We start from the raw sequence: 15503 nt of genomic DNA on the forward strand, positions 1-15503 counted from the left end.
TAGATGGAATCACCAACTGTGAGAGCCTCAAAGTAAAACCTGTCACTCTGCAGCCATTGTGAACTCCAGCAGGCTTCAGCTGTAATAAGAAAAGGCACGTGTGTGTGCACGCTCAGTCACTTAGTCATGCCCAATTCTTTGAGATCCGAAGGACTGTAGCCCACCAGGGTCCTCTGTGCATGGGATTCTCAGGCAAGAATACTGGAGTGGGTTTCCATTGCCTCCTCCAGGAGATCTTCCCAACACAGGGATGGAACCTGTGTCTCCTGAAATGGCAGGCAGATTCTTTACCACTGAGCCACCTGGGAAGCCCAAGAAAAGGCACACTTCCCCTAAAATTCCTGAGAGGAAAACCAGAAGCAGGGAGCAAAAAGAAAAGCCTTCAGCAGAGGTTTTAGCAGAGGACAGGGCCTGGGTTTCAGGGAGGTGAGAGAGGCCCTCTGACTTGGGGAGGAAGCTCTTCCAGGAAACCAGTGGGGAGCAGCCCACTGGACCAAGTCTGAGGGGCTGTCAGGGCATCAGAGAAGCAGCCTTGAGAACAGGTGCAAAGCAATTTTGAAGGAATCTGAAGTCCTTTCTCTGAACACACGCAGCCATTAAAGTCCTGTTGCCACAGATGGGGAGCTGGGGGCCGCACCCCACCTATAGGAAATCACCTTCTGACTTGATGTGTAGAATCTAAAAGCAGAGGCCAAACGAGTTGACTCGGCTTGTCAATGGGAGACCCATCACTGCAGCCTGAGGACAACTGTTCAGCGTTTTACCTGTTTCCCTACACTGGGGCCACCGGGCCTCACCCTGAGAACAGGAAAAGTGTTCAACAGCCTTTTGGACTCTCTGAAAGCAGCTCTTACTTGCTCAGTGACATGGCAGTGCAGGGACATGTTTCCACATGAAGAACCCAACACTCCAGGCCTAAACAGGGTTCCAGTGATACACTCTTAGCCCACAGGAAACAACCTCTAACTGAGATTTCTGCTTTCCTCTGCAGAATTGGCAGCCCAACAGTCATGTGGGTTAACCTTAGCAGACCTGAAGACACAAGGGAAAGGGGTTCAGAAAACCCCATGGCTGATTGAGCTGCTGATACAAGCAGGAACATCAGAGGGCAAACAAGGGCCCAAGTGGTGTCGGTTTTAACATACAGTGATGTAACCCATAAAATAGGAAAAGAAATTCCTTGCTTTGCTTTGTTTTGTTTTCATTATTAGGACCACCTCTCCATTAGCCCATTTTCAAACCAGCTAAGGAAAATTTCAAAACAGCAGTAGGAGCTGGACCACTGATGCAAGTGACAAGTGGAGCTGAATTACCCTCATGTTACAATCATGGAAAATTAAACATGAAAAGTGGAAGAGGCCTGAGATCACTTAATTGACGGATTATTTTTCCACGAAGAATCTGAAGCCTCCATCATAAAGATAATAAATGAGATTACCTAGCATCTATTGGTCTCTCACTCAGAACTTGACTTACAGCGCTTGTGTAAAAAGTTTGCACTAGTTTACTAGGGTGGCTGTAACAAGGTACCACAAACTGGGGGCCTTGAACAACAGCAATTCGTCTCACAGTCCTGGGGGCTATGAGTTTGAGATGAAGGTGTTGGCAGAGTTGGTTCCTTTGGAGGGCCAGTGAGAGAAGCCAATCCATACCCCTCTCCCCGAGCTTCCAGTGCTTTGCTGGCAATCTTGGGCTCCCCTTGGCTTGCAGAAGCTTTGCCCAGATCTCTGCCTTCATAGTCATGTGCATTCTTCCTGAGAACATGTCTGTCTCTGTCCAAACTGCTTTGCTTTTTTTTTTTTTTTTTAATTTAGCCATGCTGTGTGGCATTGTGGGATCTTAATTCCCCGACCAGGGATTGAACCCATGCCCCCTGCATTGAAGGTGAAGTCAACTACTGGACTGCCAGGGAAGTCTCAAATAGCTTTTCTTTAAATAAAGACACCAGTCAGATTGAATTAGGGATCCACCTTAAATGACCTTCATTTGCTAATTGTTATTTGCAATGACCCTATGTCAATGGTGGGGGGACATAATTCAGCCCACAACAGAATTCTACCTACATTGCAGCTGGTCTTCAGAGCAAGGCTGCAAGCTGGACATGATCTGTATTCTTCAGATGGGTCAGACCCTGAGAAGTAGGCAGCTCTGAGGGCACAGCCAGGTAGTCATGAAGAGCATGGACCCTGGAGCCAGCCTGCCCAATTGGTAGACCAGTTGCACCTCCCATGAGGTAATGAATATGGACATTATTTCACCAACCTGTGCCTCAGTGTCTTCATCTGGAGAAACAGGGAGAATATAACTTCAAAACCTTGAAAGCTCTAAAGACCAAAAATTATATTTATAACTCACTTGGCAGCAAAACCTGAATTGGAATAAACTCATCTGATAGAAAACCCTGTCTTGAGTTGACACAAGCTACTTTATTTACACACCATATACATCTCACTATAGAAATACTGGTGGCTCAGTTGGTAAAGAGTCCGCCTACAATTCAGGAGACTGCCTGCAATCCAGGAGACACAGCCTCCATCATTGGGTCAGGAAGATCCCCTTGAGAAGGAAATGGTAATCCATTCCAGTATTCTTGCCTGGAAAATCCCATGGCAAGAGGAGCCTGGTCTATGGGGGTTCCAGTCTAGAGGGCTACAGTCTATGGGGTCACAAAAGAGTAAGACACAGCTTAGCGACTAAACAACAATAAGCAAGTATATTCTTTTTTTTTTTTTAAAAATAATGACTGTCCTTTTAAAATCACTGAGATGGTAACCAGAAGAGAAGCATTTGGCCTTTGAGTGCAGGCACGTCTGACACCGGAAGCTGTGCTTTCTGTGTAGCCTGAATTACCGCTGATACACCAGGGCTGGGACTCATGTCCTTAGGTTCTTAAGCTAGCCTTGTTCATACAGTAAGTTGAAGCACTCTCTACCTTCTGCAAGGGTTATTCAGTGAAACCAGGTCTCCTGTTTGTACCGGTTTGGTGGGGCTGCCATAATAAAGCACCACAGACTGAGTAGCTTAAGCAACAGAGATCTATTTTCCCACCATTCTGGAGGCCGGAAGTCTGAGATCAAGATGTCTGCAGATTTTTTCCAAGGTCCATCTCTGGCTGACGGCCTCCCCTGTCCTCACATGGTCTTACCTCTGTGCGTGCCTTAGTCCTAATCTCCTTTTCTTGCCAGTCACATTGGATTAGGGCTCAGTTAAAGACCTTATCTTCACTTGATTACCTCTTTAAAGTCTCTGTCTCCAAATACATTCACATTCTGAGTAAGGTCTGGGGGGGGTAGGACTTAAATACATGAATTTGGAGGGTGGATCACAATCCAGCCCCTGCCACTGTTTTAAGACACTGGATGAATTACCTCTCACACTAGCTGTGACCCATCCACTTGCTGGCTCATTTCTGCCCTCAGTGTTTCTCCAAATGTGATCCAGGATCACCTGCAGCCCAATCACTTGGGCGCTTAAGCAAAGTAAGGCTGCTCCCCAGACTTTGACTGAGAGTCTGGGGGAGCGGATTGCAGAGCACAGGTATGGGGCTTGCTTGTTGATTGCATTTATATAAAGGCTTGGCCTAATTAAAGCGATTCAGGAAAATCCAAGTAGCCTGGTGGCTCCTACCCCATCCCCACCCCCACCCCACTACAGTGACCTTCTCCACCTCTGGCCCCTCCCCCTAACAGAGTGGGTGAAAGAGGAGGCAGAGAGAGAGGGGCCGCCCTGTGGGACATCGGAAGGGGGAGCACAGTGCATCCTGATGGCCCCCACAGTGTAGGGCACCCTACTTTCCTGCTCAGAGCCTCCGGGCCCCCTTCAGTGCAGCCAGGCAGAGTTTTGCAAGGTAGGTGCCAGGAGGGTAGGCTGTACCCCCCAGGCAGTGCCTAGGTGAGCCTGACCATGGGCTCCAGTCATTTCCCGTGGGCAGCAGCTCTGCCCCTCTCCCCAGCTCCCAGAGGCCTTGACGCCGTCCTTGGCCCTTGGATTAACAGGAGACTTGAGGCTTGAATCATATTTAAGAGACAGCGATGGGGTATTTTCCGAGCCACATGTTGAACCAGAAGCAGCAGGTAAGGTGGTTCCTGGAGCTGCTGACTCTGTTCCAAAACATCCAGTGATGTCTCAGGGGTTGGGGGTGGGGTAACAGGGGGAGTCATGCAGGCTCCCTGCGAGCTGATGTCAGGCAGTGCGTTTACCATCCACACGAGCACAGCCCATGAACCACGGACCAGCTGACATGAGCCTCTAGAGTGGGTGTCTGCTGCGGGGGGGGGGGGGGGGGGGGGGTGGTGTATGCACCCTGTCCCACGCTGGTGTCAGGGTGGCCACCAGCAAAACAACAGTGAGCCAGACTCCAGCTAGAAATGGTTTTTCCAGCACCACAAAAACCATCCAAGTGAATGGCGATAATCCATCCCTCACCTTTCTTTGCCAGTTCTGGCTTAGATTCCTCATGTCTTAAAATACTTGCCTGACTGAAAATGCAGTGACTCACCTGGACTCGGACAGGCAGAAGGCACTTTCTTCTGAAGAACTGTCAGAAACCCTTTCAGCATCTGAGATCTTTCCCGTCTCATGTTGTTCCTGTCAAGCAGAAATGAGTTTCCTACTCTCTTCCTCAGGGTTGGAGTTGCCAAAGAAGGTAAAGTGGTTAGAATGTGTCAAACTTTGACACTTGTATTCAACAGTTTGAAGGAATCAGGCAGGTTCATCTGGGCATCTCTACCACTTCTTCTGCTCAGTGCAAGAGGGGCCCCATTTTCAAAAAGGCGCTTTCACAAACCAAAGTTTATAGGTGGAAGCCATCACCTCCTCTCAGGGTCCTCTGGTGGCACCTCAGTCAGCGTCAAGTTCTAACTGTTGGGATTCCATGAATCCCGCGCAATTCACTATTTAAAAACTCTCTCCAAGCTGGTAATTTTGAAACGGCGATGTTTATACACTGAATTAATAAAAAGCAGGGTCAAGAGTTTTATTGTCCATTAAACTGTGTTTATTGGTCCTCTTAATTTCACCTGAATTCCACAGGCTGTAAAGTGTGGTTTATTGGAAGTCAGACCTGGATTCAAACAATAGGTTCGTCACTTGTTAGCTGTGCGACTTTGGCCAAGTTACTTTACTTCTCTCAACGATTGTTTCCTCAGCTGCCAAGGCGGAACTGAAACGATCGTCCACCTAACACGGTAGCGTACATGAACAGAGATCACAAATGTGAAAGTTGCCAGCACAAGGTCTGACCCGTAGGGTTGCGTTTCTTTCTGTGACGCTTCCCTTTCCTCCTGCAATTTGAAATGAGCATCATTCTGGCTTGCTGCTGCTGCTGCTGCTGCTAAGTCACTTCAGTCATGTTCGACTCTGTGTGACCCCATAGACGGCAGCCCACCAGGCTCCCCCGTCCCTGGGATTCTCCAGGCAAGAACACTGGAGTGGGTTGCCATTTCCTTCTCCAATGCATGAACGTGAAAAGTGAAAGGGAAGTCGCTCAGTCGTGTCTGACTCTTCGTGACCCCATGGACTGCAGCCTACCAGGCTCCTCTGTCCATGGCTTACTAATGTCCTAATATTGACACATTTCAGTATGTGGCTTTCCTTTCAGAATATCCTAAATAATCCTCGAGCAGGATTGAGAAATGAGCAGGATACAGAGCCTGACACCAGCAGCCGCTGAAGTGGGGAGAGGTGGTTTGGGCGCTCAGACAGAATATCAGGAGCAAAGGGCCCATGGTCACTTTCAGAGAGGCAGGAGTGAGTTGCAGTTTCCTCTTGGAAGTCTGTAAAAATTCTCTGTGAAGTGTGACAAACCGGAGGGCAGCTCCAGGCAATGCCCCAGGAGCCCAGCCCTCCCCACACGTGGCCTCCATCCTACACCCACCTGCTGCAGTCCACCCCAGTCGAGCCCAGCTCCAGTTTCTGCTGATTTCTCTAGCTCTTCCTGTCAGAACCTCAGGTTTTAGCATTTGCTTAGTTTTTCCCTCCTTTTCTCATCACTTTGGTCTCAGCTTCACACTAAAGAAAAGATGAGCTTGAGCCCCACTGCACCCTGTATTAATTGGGTCATTATGGATAAATTAGCCTCTTTGAAACTCAGTCTTCTCACCTGTAAATGGGGATCCTACATTGCTAGGTTGTTGTAAAGACTATGAATAAATGCATATCAAAGTATTTTGTAAAGTGCTGAGAAAGAATTCAAATCCCTCTTAGCATATATAGCTCCCTGGCACATAGTAGGTGCTCAAAGATACATGTTAGGTTACTTTCTGATTGCAAGTCTTTGCCCTGGGAATGCCGTGGGACTCTCAACACACCAGGGGTCCTGAACAGTCTTCCAAGGGGCCCATGTGCGCCCAGGTGGTTTCTGGGGGTGAATCTGACATTTGCTATGTATTAGCCATCTCCACGCTCTGGCCTGCAGATGGTTCGAGGGATCCCCAAGAGGTAGGTTTTACCCAAGATGCCCTCACCATGTAGGGCAAATGAAGTCACATCAAAACTAATAATCCAGATATTAGTTGGTTATCACCAACTCTTACATAGAACTCACTCCCAGAAAACAGCCCTGCACCCTATACTTCGGGGGAGGCCCTGGGGTGAGATGTCCTACCCTTTCTCACCAACAGGTCGGTGGCTGGGAGCCAGGCCCACCCCTTTCCCTGCTCTGCCTTTTTGCTCTGGCAAGCCTGCACTGTGGAGATGACGACTTTCTCCCCGTTATGTGCCTTTCCAGGGTTCCTATGACCATGAGCCTGTATTACTATCTCTGTAGACAATCTATTCGCTTTTAGAGATGGCTTTGCCTAGGAATCAGACTTGGCTCCAACAGGGGATAGGGCCCAGAATAGACCAGCCGCTGTGAGCACAACGTACTGAAACCTACTCCATTCTCAGACCTGAATGCTCTGCCCTTTCAGTGAGCTCACCACACTGAGTTCCTGGCAGCTCCCTACAAGCCCCAGGGTTTCCCCTCTAACTGGGCAGACAGGACCGAGTCCCAGTGGTGCAGGCTCCAACAAGCAGGCTCCTGCTACGTCAGTGAAGACAGAAAGGCTTGGAGAGGAAAGGAACTCACCCGAGGTCACGCAGCCAGCATGGGCGGGCAGCCAAACCCAGAGCATAAGTCCAAATCCCATGTTCTCTCTGATCCAGATCCCACGATCAAAGTGGCAACCTGACACGCTGTTCCGACCCTGGCGTCCGCACAGCGGGGCACGATGTGCCGGTCACTCTTTACTGTACGTACTTTTCTCCTCCCCAGAGGCTCCAGTCTCCTTCTGCTTGCTTTCTGTTAGGATTTATGTTTTCAGCATACAAACTTGGGGATTCCTTGCCATTTCACCCTCCTTAGTTCCCTCCCATTAGATTTGAGATTTATTTCCGTATTATTTGGCTCATGGTTAAAAGCACCGCAGTACTTGACAGATGAGAGAACAAGCAGGTCTTGGCTACAGCAAACAGACACCTTAGCCAGGGTTAGTAGATCTGAGAGAAACACAAATCCCTCGGTTCCCACAGCCCCTACAATGTGGCCACGCTACCCCAACCCTCTTTGTGCCGTGTGTGCTAATTTGCTTCAATTATGTCTGACTCTTTGTGACCCCACGCACTGTAGCTTGCCTGGCTCCTCTGTCCATGGGATTCTCCAGGCAAGAATACTGGTGTCGGCTGCATTTCCTCCTCCAGGGCATCTTTCCGACCCAGGGGTCCAGCCTGTGACTCTTATGTCTCCTGCATTGGCAGGCAGATTCTTTACCACTAGTGCCACCCAGGAAGGCCATGCAAACCCCCTGCTCCAGCCTATTTGACCCTGAGTTCTTCTCATTCTGCCCCCAGAGTAGTCAGGCTCTCAGAGGGCCGGGGCCTGTGACCCCCTGTGTTACCCAACACAGCTGTCCCTCCCAGCCTATTCCAGTGACCTGGCCTTGTGACCCTTCCTCACTGACACTCCAGTTCCCAGGAGGGACCCACACCCAGTCCTGCCCCCACCCTCCTGTCCAGGACCTTGTCTTTCTATCTCAGCCTTTTGCCAAAGCTTTTCGTGGGAGCTGGATGCCCTTTACCCCAAGATGCTGCCAGGAGGCCAGCCTCCGTCTTAACAAACTTTCTCCTGACCCCAGAAAAGATGACCCCATTTCCTCCCCAGGCATGAGCTCTCTTGACTGTCCTCAAATTGGACTATACTGGTTCCACTGATCAGATCTTTGGGGAGGGAGGGCATGCACAGCCTGTCTTCCTGAGCTGGCCACTTCCTGGGGTCAGGTGACTTGTCACTTTCTTTGGCGGGCTCCCATTTTACCAGCAGCCATAGTTCTTGGGTGCTCAGGTAATACAGGGGCAGGGTGAGGGTGGTGGGGACTGAATCTTCTGTTGTGCTTCTCAGAGACCCTTTCCTATACCACATAGCCCCCTCCCCATACTCCCTGTCCTCCATTTTTTCTTGTTCTCCATGGCCCTTATCACCAGTTTGATGTCCCCCGCTCTCCCGGAGAAGTGAGCTCCCTGAGCTCTGAGTCTGCTTTGCTTGAACGCCTGACCCACGATGGGTGCCCCATAACTCTGTCGAGTGGATGACTGGAATGCTCAAGGCCTTGGCAGGCAGCACCAGAGTGCACACCCTGAGGTGTTGGGAAGACCAGGAGCTCTCGTTTCTCAGCTGTCACAGAGCCCAGCTGCTTCAGGGCTGCCAAAGAGAATTTCCACACCATCTCCATCTTAGTCGGGGCAATAAACCATCTTCCAAGGGCTTCCCAGCACTGCACTGGGCACCGTGGAAAATGCAATGCCTTCAGTCAGCTTCTTATCCTGACGTGCCTCTGAGCCGTCCACCCGGCTGAAAAAGGAGTGTTCCCTTCTGCAAGCCCTCAGCTGTCACAACCCCTCCCCCACCATCTCTCTCCTTCCCAGACATGAGCCTACCTTGCTCATCTTCATAGCCCAGTGCCCAGCACGGTGCATAGAAGTTACGAAGGGTAAGATAAATATCTGATGAATAAATGAATGCCTGCGTTTCACTCGAGAAAGGCAGCCCCTTCTGAATTAATTATGTGACTCAAACGCCAGGGCGTGATGAGTTTATTTCTCCTTATTGTGATTAATGATTTTTTTTCTGAAGAGTTTTTCAGTTCTGAGATTTAAGTTTTATATGTAATAAATTTTTAGATATCCTTTATAGACTAATACTCTTTCCAAAAAAGACACAGCATAAATTTTAGAGTAAAATTGATGACTATGTTTTCTCTCCCTAGACCTTAAATATCTCCTTTAACCGAGGGCTGATTTTTTTTTTAAATAATGTGAAGTGTTTTATGATATTGAAAATAAAAGTCTGTGAAGAAAAGCTGACACTGTCTTTACTATCTCTCCCGGGATAATTAAACTTTGTATTTATTACAAAAAGCCTTTTTCTTTTTTTAAAATAAATAGGCGACAACTAATTATCTAGTTTCCTTGGATTTAGGAGATGGGTAATTTACTTTTAAAAGAGGAAATAATACACAGAGAAAAAGACAGTTGTCACGTTCAAAAGAGGAGAGACCAAACAATTTCTAAATGGAACTATTTATGGATTGTATTGGAGAAGGAAATGGCAACCCAGTCCAGTATTCTTGCCTGAGAAATCCCATGGACACAGGAGCCTGGCGGGCTACGGTCTATGGGGTCACAGAGTTGGACACGACTTAGTGACTGAACAATAACAACAATGGATTGTATAAGCTTTAAACCATACTAGACATTCTGTTGATTCAGCTCAGTTCAGTTCAGTCGCTCAGTCATGTCCAACTCTTTGCGACCCCATGAACCGCAGCAGGCCGGGCCTCCCTGTCCATCACCAGCTCCCGGAGTCCACCCAAACCAATGTCCATTGAGGCGGTGATGCCATCCAACCATCTCATCCTCTGTCGTCCCCTTCTCCTCCTGCCCTCAATCTTTCCCAGCATCAGGGTCTTTTCAAATGAGTCAGCTCTTCACATCAGGTGACCAAAGTACTGGAGTTTCAGCTTCAACATCAGTCCTTCCAATGAACACCCAGGACTGGTCTCCTTTAGGATGGACTGGTTGGATCTCCTTGCAGTCCAAGGGACTCTCAAGAGTCTTCTCCAACACCACAGTTCAAAAGCATCAGTTCTTCGGTGCTCAGCTTTCTTTATAGTCCTACTCTCACATCTATACATGACCACTGGAAAAACCATAGCCTTGACTAGACGGACCTTTGTTGACAAAGTAATGTCTCTGCTTTTGAATATGCTGTCTAGGTTGGTCATAACTTTCCTTCCAAGGAGAAAGCATCTTTTAATTCCATGGCTGCAGTCACCCTCTGCAGTGATTTTGGAGCGTGTAAGCTTTAAACCATACTAGACATTCTGTTGATTATGTTCCTCAAATTCAATGATCAGAAATTAGTTCTTATGGTAAGAAAATGTAAGAAGAGAAAAATTCTGCCTTGGTTTATGATTTTCTTTTTCCTTTTAATGTTTCTATGTATTGATTTGGCTGCACTGAGTCTTACCCAGGGCACTCGGGATTTTTGGTCTTTGTTGCAGCATGTGGGATCTAGTTCCCTGGCCAGGGATCAAATCTGTGCCCCTGTAATGGAAGTCTGGGGTCTTAACCACTGGACCACCAGGGAAATCCCTAGCTGGTGATTTTTTTCATCATCAGCGTCTACACTGATAACAATTTATGGAGAAGTGCACAGTGCCAGTTCACTTCATGCTGTGGAAACACTCCACTCAAAGCTGAGAGTTTTAGAAAGTTAACCTCCCAAAACGTGCCACGGTGTGCCTCTGTTGCGCCTGCCTCCATAACAACCAGTACCGCATTTCTGCTAATGGTATCCAGATTGTTTTTGAGAAAAGCCTTGTCTCTCCCCATTGTCAGTTCCTGAGGTTAGGAATAGTCCTGTGATCTGGGCTTGACCAATCAGGAACGGATTCAGAGATGGGGACATGAGTAAAGGTGGGCCAGTGGGAGCCCGGTTTGGGGTTGTTGCTAGAGCTGTTGAGAAAGATGTGTTTTACCTTTTGGAATTGCTAGTGGGAGCTGCTGCCTGAGAGTGAAGCCAACACAAAGGAAAGCAGACAAAAGGTAAATTCAGCTCACACTGCAGCTTGGATATATTAACATTGTAATTTCTCTAGTTTACTCATAATCAATCTGGCCTTCCACAGGTTAGTAAGGATTAAAATGAGTTTAAATCTTGGTACAATCCAATAATTTCAATATTGAGAACATGCTCAGTTTATCAGATGGTCTTTCCCATCTTCTCCACCGATAAAGATGATGGTGTCTGGCCAGTATTCACCTGTACATTGTCACTGAACTTTTTAATAAAAATACTGAAATATACCTGGAGCAGTTGGTTAGCAAGTGCTACCTTGTGTTCCCTAAGCACCTCCCTTTACCCCCCTCCCTGGGCCTTCTTCCTGAGCTTCCCACAATCCATCAATGAAGACGTTAATCTTGGTCACAGCAGGGCACTCCATTACGACTGGCCAGGGCCTGAGCCTGATTTTTAAATGCTTTGGTCGTCATCCCTGCAGGGTGTATATGGTAGCGGTAGAAGTGGGGATTGTGTTTCTGTGTCTCTCCTCAGCGTGGAGAGAAAAGGAACCCATGGCCTTACGCCCACTGCTGGGCACAGATGCACCATGTCTGGCTGCCAGGAAGGTCCACATTTTGCCTGGACTGGATGTGCTGCCAGCCTCTGATGTGAAGTCTGTGGATGGCGAGTCTGTGGTCCACCCTCAGCTTCCCCGACGGCTCAGTGGGTAAAGAATCAGCCTGCAATGCAGGAGACACAGAAGACATGGGTTCAATCCCTGAGTCGGAAAGATTCCCTGGAGTAGGAAATGGAAACCCACTCCAGGATTCTTGCCTGGGAAATCCCATGGACAGAGGAGCCTCGTGGGCTACAGTCCAAGGGGTTGCAAAGAGTCAGACACGCTTGATTGATAAGCACAGACTCAAGTCTGAGGAGGTGCTCCCCGGCTAATGTGGTCTCTTCTCTGCTCTTCCAGGTGCTTCTGACTCCCTATCAGTCCTAGCGCCAGGAGTCCACCTGCAGCCAGGACCGCTGAGGACCTTACCACAGTGATCGTCCTGGCAAGCTGGACACAGGTTTGCTGCTACATCCAGGTAGGTTCAAAGCTACGTGGGGACCTAGCATAGCTTAAAAAGTCCTTTGGGGGCCTCCATTTATCTGACCAACACCAGACTACCCAGGCTATCCCTCTCATAATTCTGCAAATGGCAGAGGATAAGGTCCTCCCATGTTTGCAGGCCTAGTTGTTACTTTCCTAAACCAGTTGCTCCTTCCTCGCCTCTGGTCTTGTTCTGCTGCTTCTGTCCTTCCATAATCCCCCTTTCTCCCTCTGTCTGGACCCCCATGCATAAAACCCAAAGTTTAGTCTACCAAGCCCAGTCCTTCATCTGCTAAAGAGGAAGGTTATAGGATGTAGAGGTTATTTTTCTCAAGGTAAGAGCTTGAATTGCATGGCCATAGTCTTGCTATAAACTCTTGTTTTTGAATGTCAGAAGCTGAGTGTTTTCTTTTTCTTTGCATACCTCCTGGAAAGACTCTCCATCCCCTCCCCCACCAGCAGATAAATGCCTTGAGTTGACTAAATACATATGCTCTCAAAGGCAAAAGAGAAAAGCACACTGATAACTTCAAAATAATCCCTATTTCTTCTGACATCTTTCAAACCTAACCATGCCTAAAGCCAGTAGATGCAGTTTAGCAAACCAATAGGTTCCATTTTGGGTTTAGCTGGTTCAGGCTGGGTTTCAGTCACCTGCTACCTGGAGACCTGACTGGCATGGGAATAACAGCACCCATCTCACAGGATTTGTGCGGCATTCGGCACAGCTCCAGAGCGTCTGATGGTCAGATGGCTGCCGTGGCTAGATCCTGACACTGACGAACCTTGCTTTGCAGAACTCCTGAGTCTGTTTCTAAACCTTCCCAATGCATTGCTTCCTCTCACATGGTAGAAAGAAAAGAACCACAGGAGAGGAATCCTTCCTTTGGTTTATCTGGGATCAGAATCCCCTCTCCTCTCATTCGCCCCTATGGAGGCTCTACTGAGATTCCATCCTTGTCCTGCCTGTTAACCCTTCCTGCTTCTCTTTACCTTTTAAGCACGTCTCAGCTTCCCACAATAGTAAGGCAATGACAAAAACTCATGCCCAGCTGTAACTTCCCCTTCCCTGCCAGTCAGCTCTCCTGCAGCAGTGGGCTGTACCCACTCCCCCTGCTGCTCCTCTGGCCTGCCTGCATCGACTTCTAAGCCCCTGGGACTCGGTTTCTGCTCTCACATTCCCACTGAAACTGGAGTCACACGAGTCAGTAATAACTTCCTCATTGTTGAGCTCAGCAGGCACATTCCAGGGCGGGTGCGCTGGACCTCTTTGTGTCATTTCCGACTCCCTACTACCTCCTCACCCCGAACACTCTCATTTGCACGGCTTGATGCCGCTTTTTGTTTCTTCTAGGTTTCTTCCCACTTCTCTGCTGCCTCCTCAAGATCCCTATTTGGTCTTTGGAAGCTGGTGTGTGTCAGGGTCTCATCCCCACTATGATCTTCTCAGCCTGCCTGCTCTGAGTCATCTTAGCCCCACCGCAGCTTCAGGAACCACCTCTATGTCGACCCTTCTTCCCCAGTGGGCATCTTATCCACTTTACTCCATTGCTGCTTCTTGTGCCCCGTCCGCCTAAGAAAAACATAAACTGCACCATCTCACAGAACATATTTCACCCTGATAAGAGGTCCCAATGTATCTCTGCAGCCACCATGAGTCACAGTGAGAGTTGGGTGGGGAGGAAGGGAAGAGGGAGGGGGAAGGACAGGGCAGCAGGAGGAAAGATAACCAGAGGCCATTTCCTCCTTTCCCTGTCTTGCCAGGTCACGTAACCCTGTGTGAGTCTCCCCAAGTGCTGTGCTTGGGAAAGTACCTTCCCTCTGGTGCAGCCTACTTCTGTCTGGAAATGAGAACCGTGATTGTTTCAGGAACGCCTGTGAGCCTAGAACTTTTGACTTCTCAAAACATTGCGTGAATATTTGTTTGAGTGACTTACAAGTGCAGGCAACACGCTAAGCAGTGTGCACCTTATCTCATTTAAGTCCTGTGTGTAACCTTAGCATGTAGGTTCTTTTTTTTTTTTTTAATCTCTGTTTTGCAGACGAGAAAACTAGGGCTTAGAGAGGTTAACTGCTTCACCAGCCCATTCAGCTAGCAAAGTAGCAAATCAAACCCAGGACTGTGTCACTCTATGCCCAAGTCTCCGATGGCCACGGTTTCGCTGTTTCTGATGTATTTGTGGTTATCTTTCATACCATACATACATTTAGGACAATGGTAAGTGGAGGCGCTAGATAAATGCTCAGTGAACAAGTGCCTAAACCTTGACAATAAAAGCTGGATATGGTCCCAGATTGCAGAATTCACAAGTGCAGCGTCAGGCGGTTTCCAACACTTTCCTGGAGCTCAGTTTTCTTATCTGTAAAATGGAGGCACGAAGCAAACGCCCTTCAAAGGACCTTTAGCCCTCTGTGACTCTTTTCCAACAGTGCCTTGTCCCGAACACGTTGCCGGGAATCTAGGCCGACAGGGTCCGGGTTCTCTGAAGAGGCCCCTCCGGGGCCCCGCCCCACCACCGCTGACGCATGCGCCCTGGCGCCGAGCCCCGCGAGGGAATCGGCCCCTCTCCGCGCGTGCGTTAGTCTCGGTGGTGGGACCGCCGGCACCCGGGGCCAGGTGACTCCCCTCCCCGGCTCGGGGGAATCAGTGCCCCAGGTAGGGATCGGGTGATCCTGCCAGGAATGAGCTGGGGCCCACTGGCGCCTGCCCTCGTTAGGAAAGGCCATAGCCTCCCCAAGACCCCTGGAAAGCTGTTCCCCTGCGGGAGAGCGTGTTCCCGCCTCCGCGCCCGCGCGCTGAACGTGCCAGGCAGCACAGAGAGGCCGTTCTTTCCCAGCACAGATGGAAACGCTCCCTGGCACTGCGGTCCGGGCGTGGAGGAGGGGACGGCCCCGCCGACTCGGAAAGCCGGAGAGGATTTTCCTCTCAAAAAACCATACTGCTGATTAAAATAAAACCGTCTGAGGTCACCGAGGACATTTATCTAACTAGGCGTGGGGAATGGGAGGCGTGAGGCATCACCTGATAGTCTAAGCTCCTAAAGGGCAGCAGGCACTGCAGGGAGGCCCACTCTTGACTGCTGCTTGGGGATGAATAACAGACCCTGGACAGCTATTTTTATACTGGATGAACCATGGAGAGGGAGAGGGTGTGTGTGTGTGTCTGTGTGTTGGGGAGGTGGGAGCCACAGGGGAGAGGACTTGGGGAGAGAACAGGGAGCAGCCTCTTCCCTGCTCACCCTGTCATCTTACTCCTTCCCACTGCAGATTCTAACTCCCCGGAATTAACTTCCCAAGAGGTTAAGCATTATTTATTACTTTGAAATCAGAAAAGGAAAAAGGATGCTAATCAAAAAATTTCCTAAA

This window comes from Budorcas taxicolor, chromosome 1 (assembly GCF_023091745.1).
Source record: "Budorcas taxicolor isolate Tak-1 chromosome 1, Takin1.1, whole genome shotgun sequence".
NCBI lineage: Eukaryota > Metazoa > Chordata > Mammalia > Artiodactyla > Bovidae > Budorcas > Budorcas taxicolor.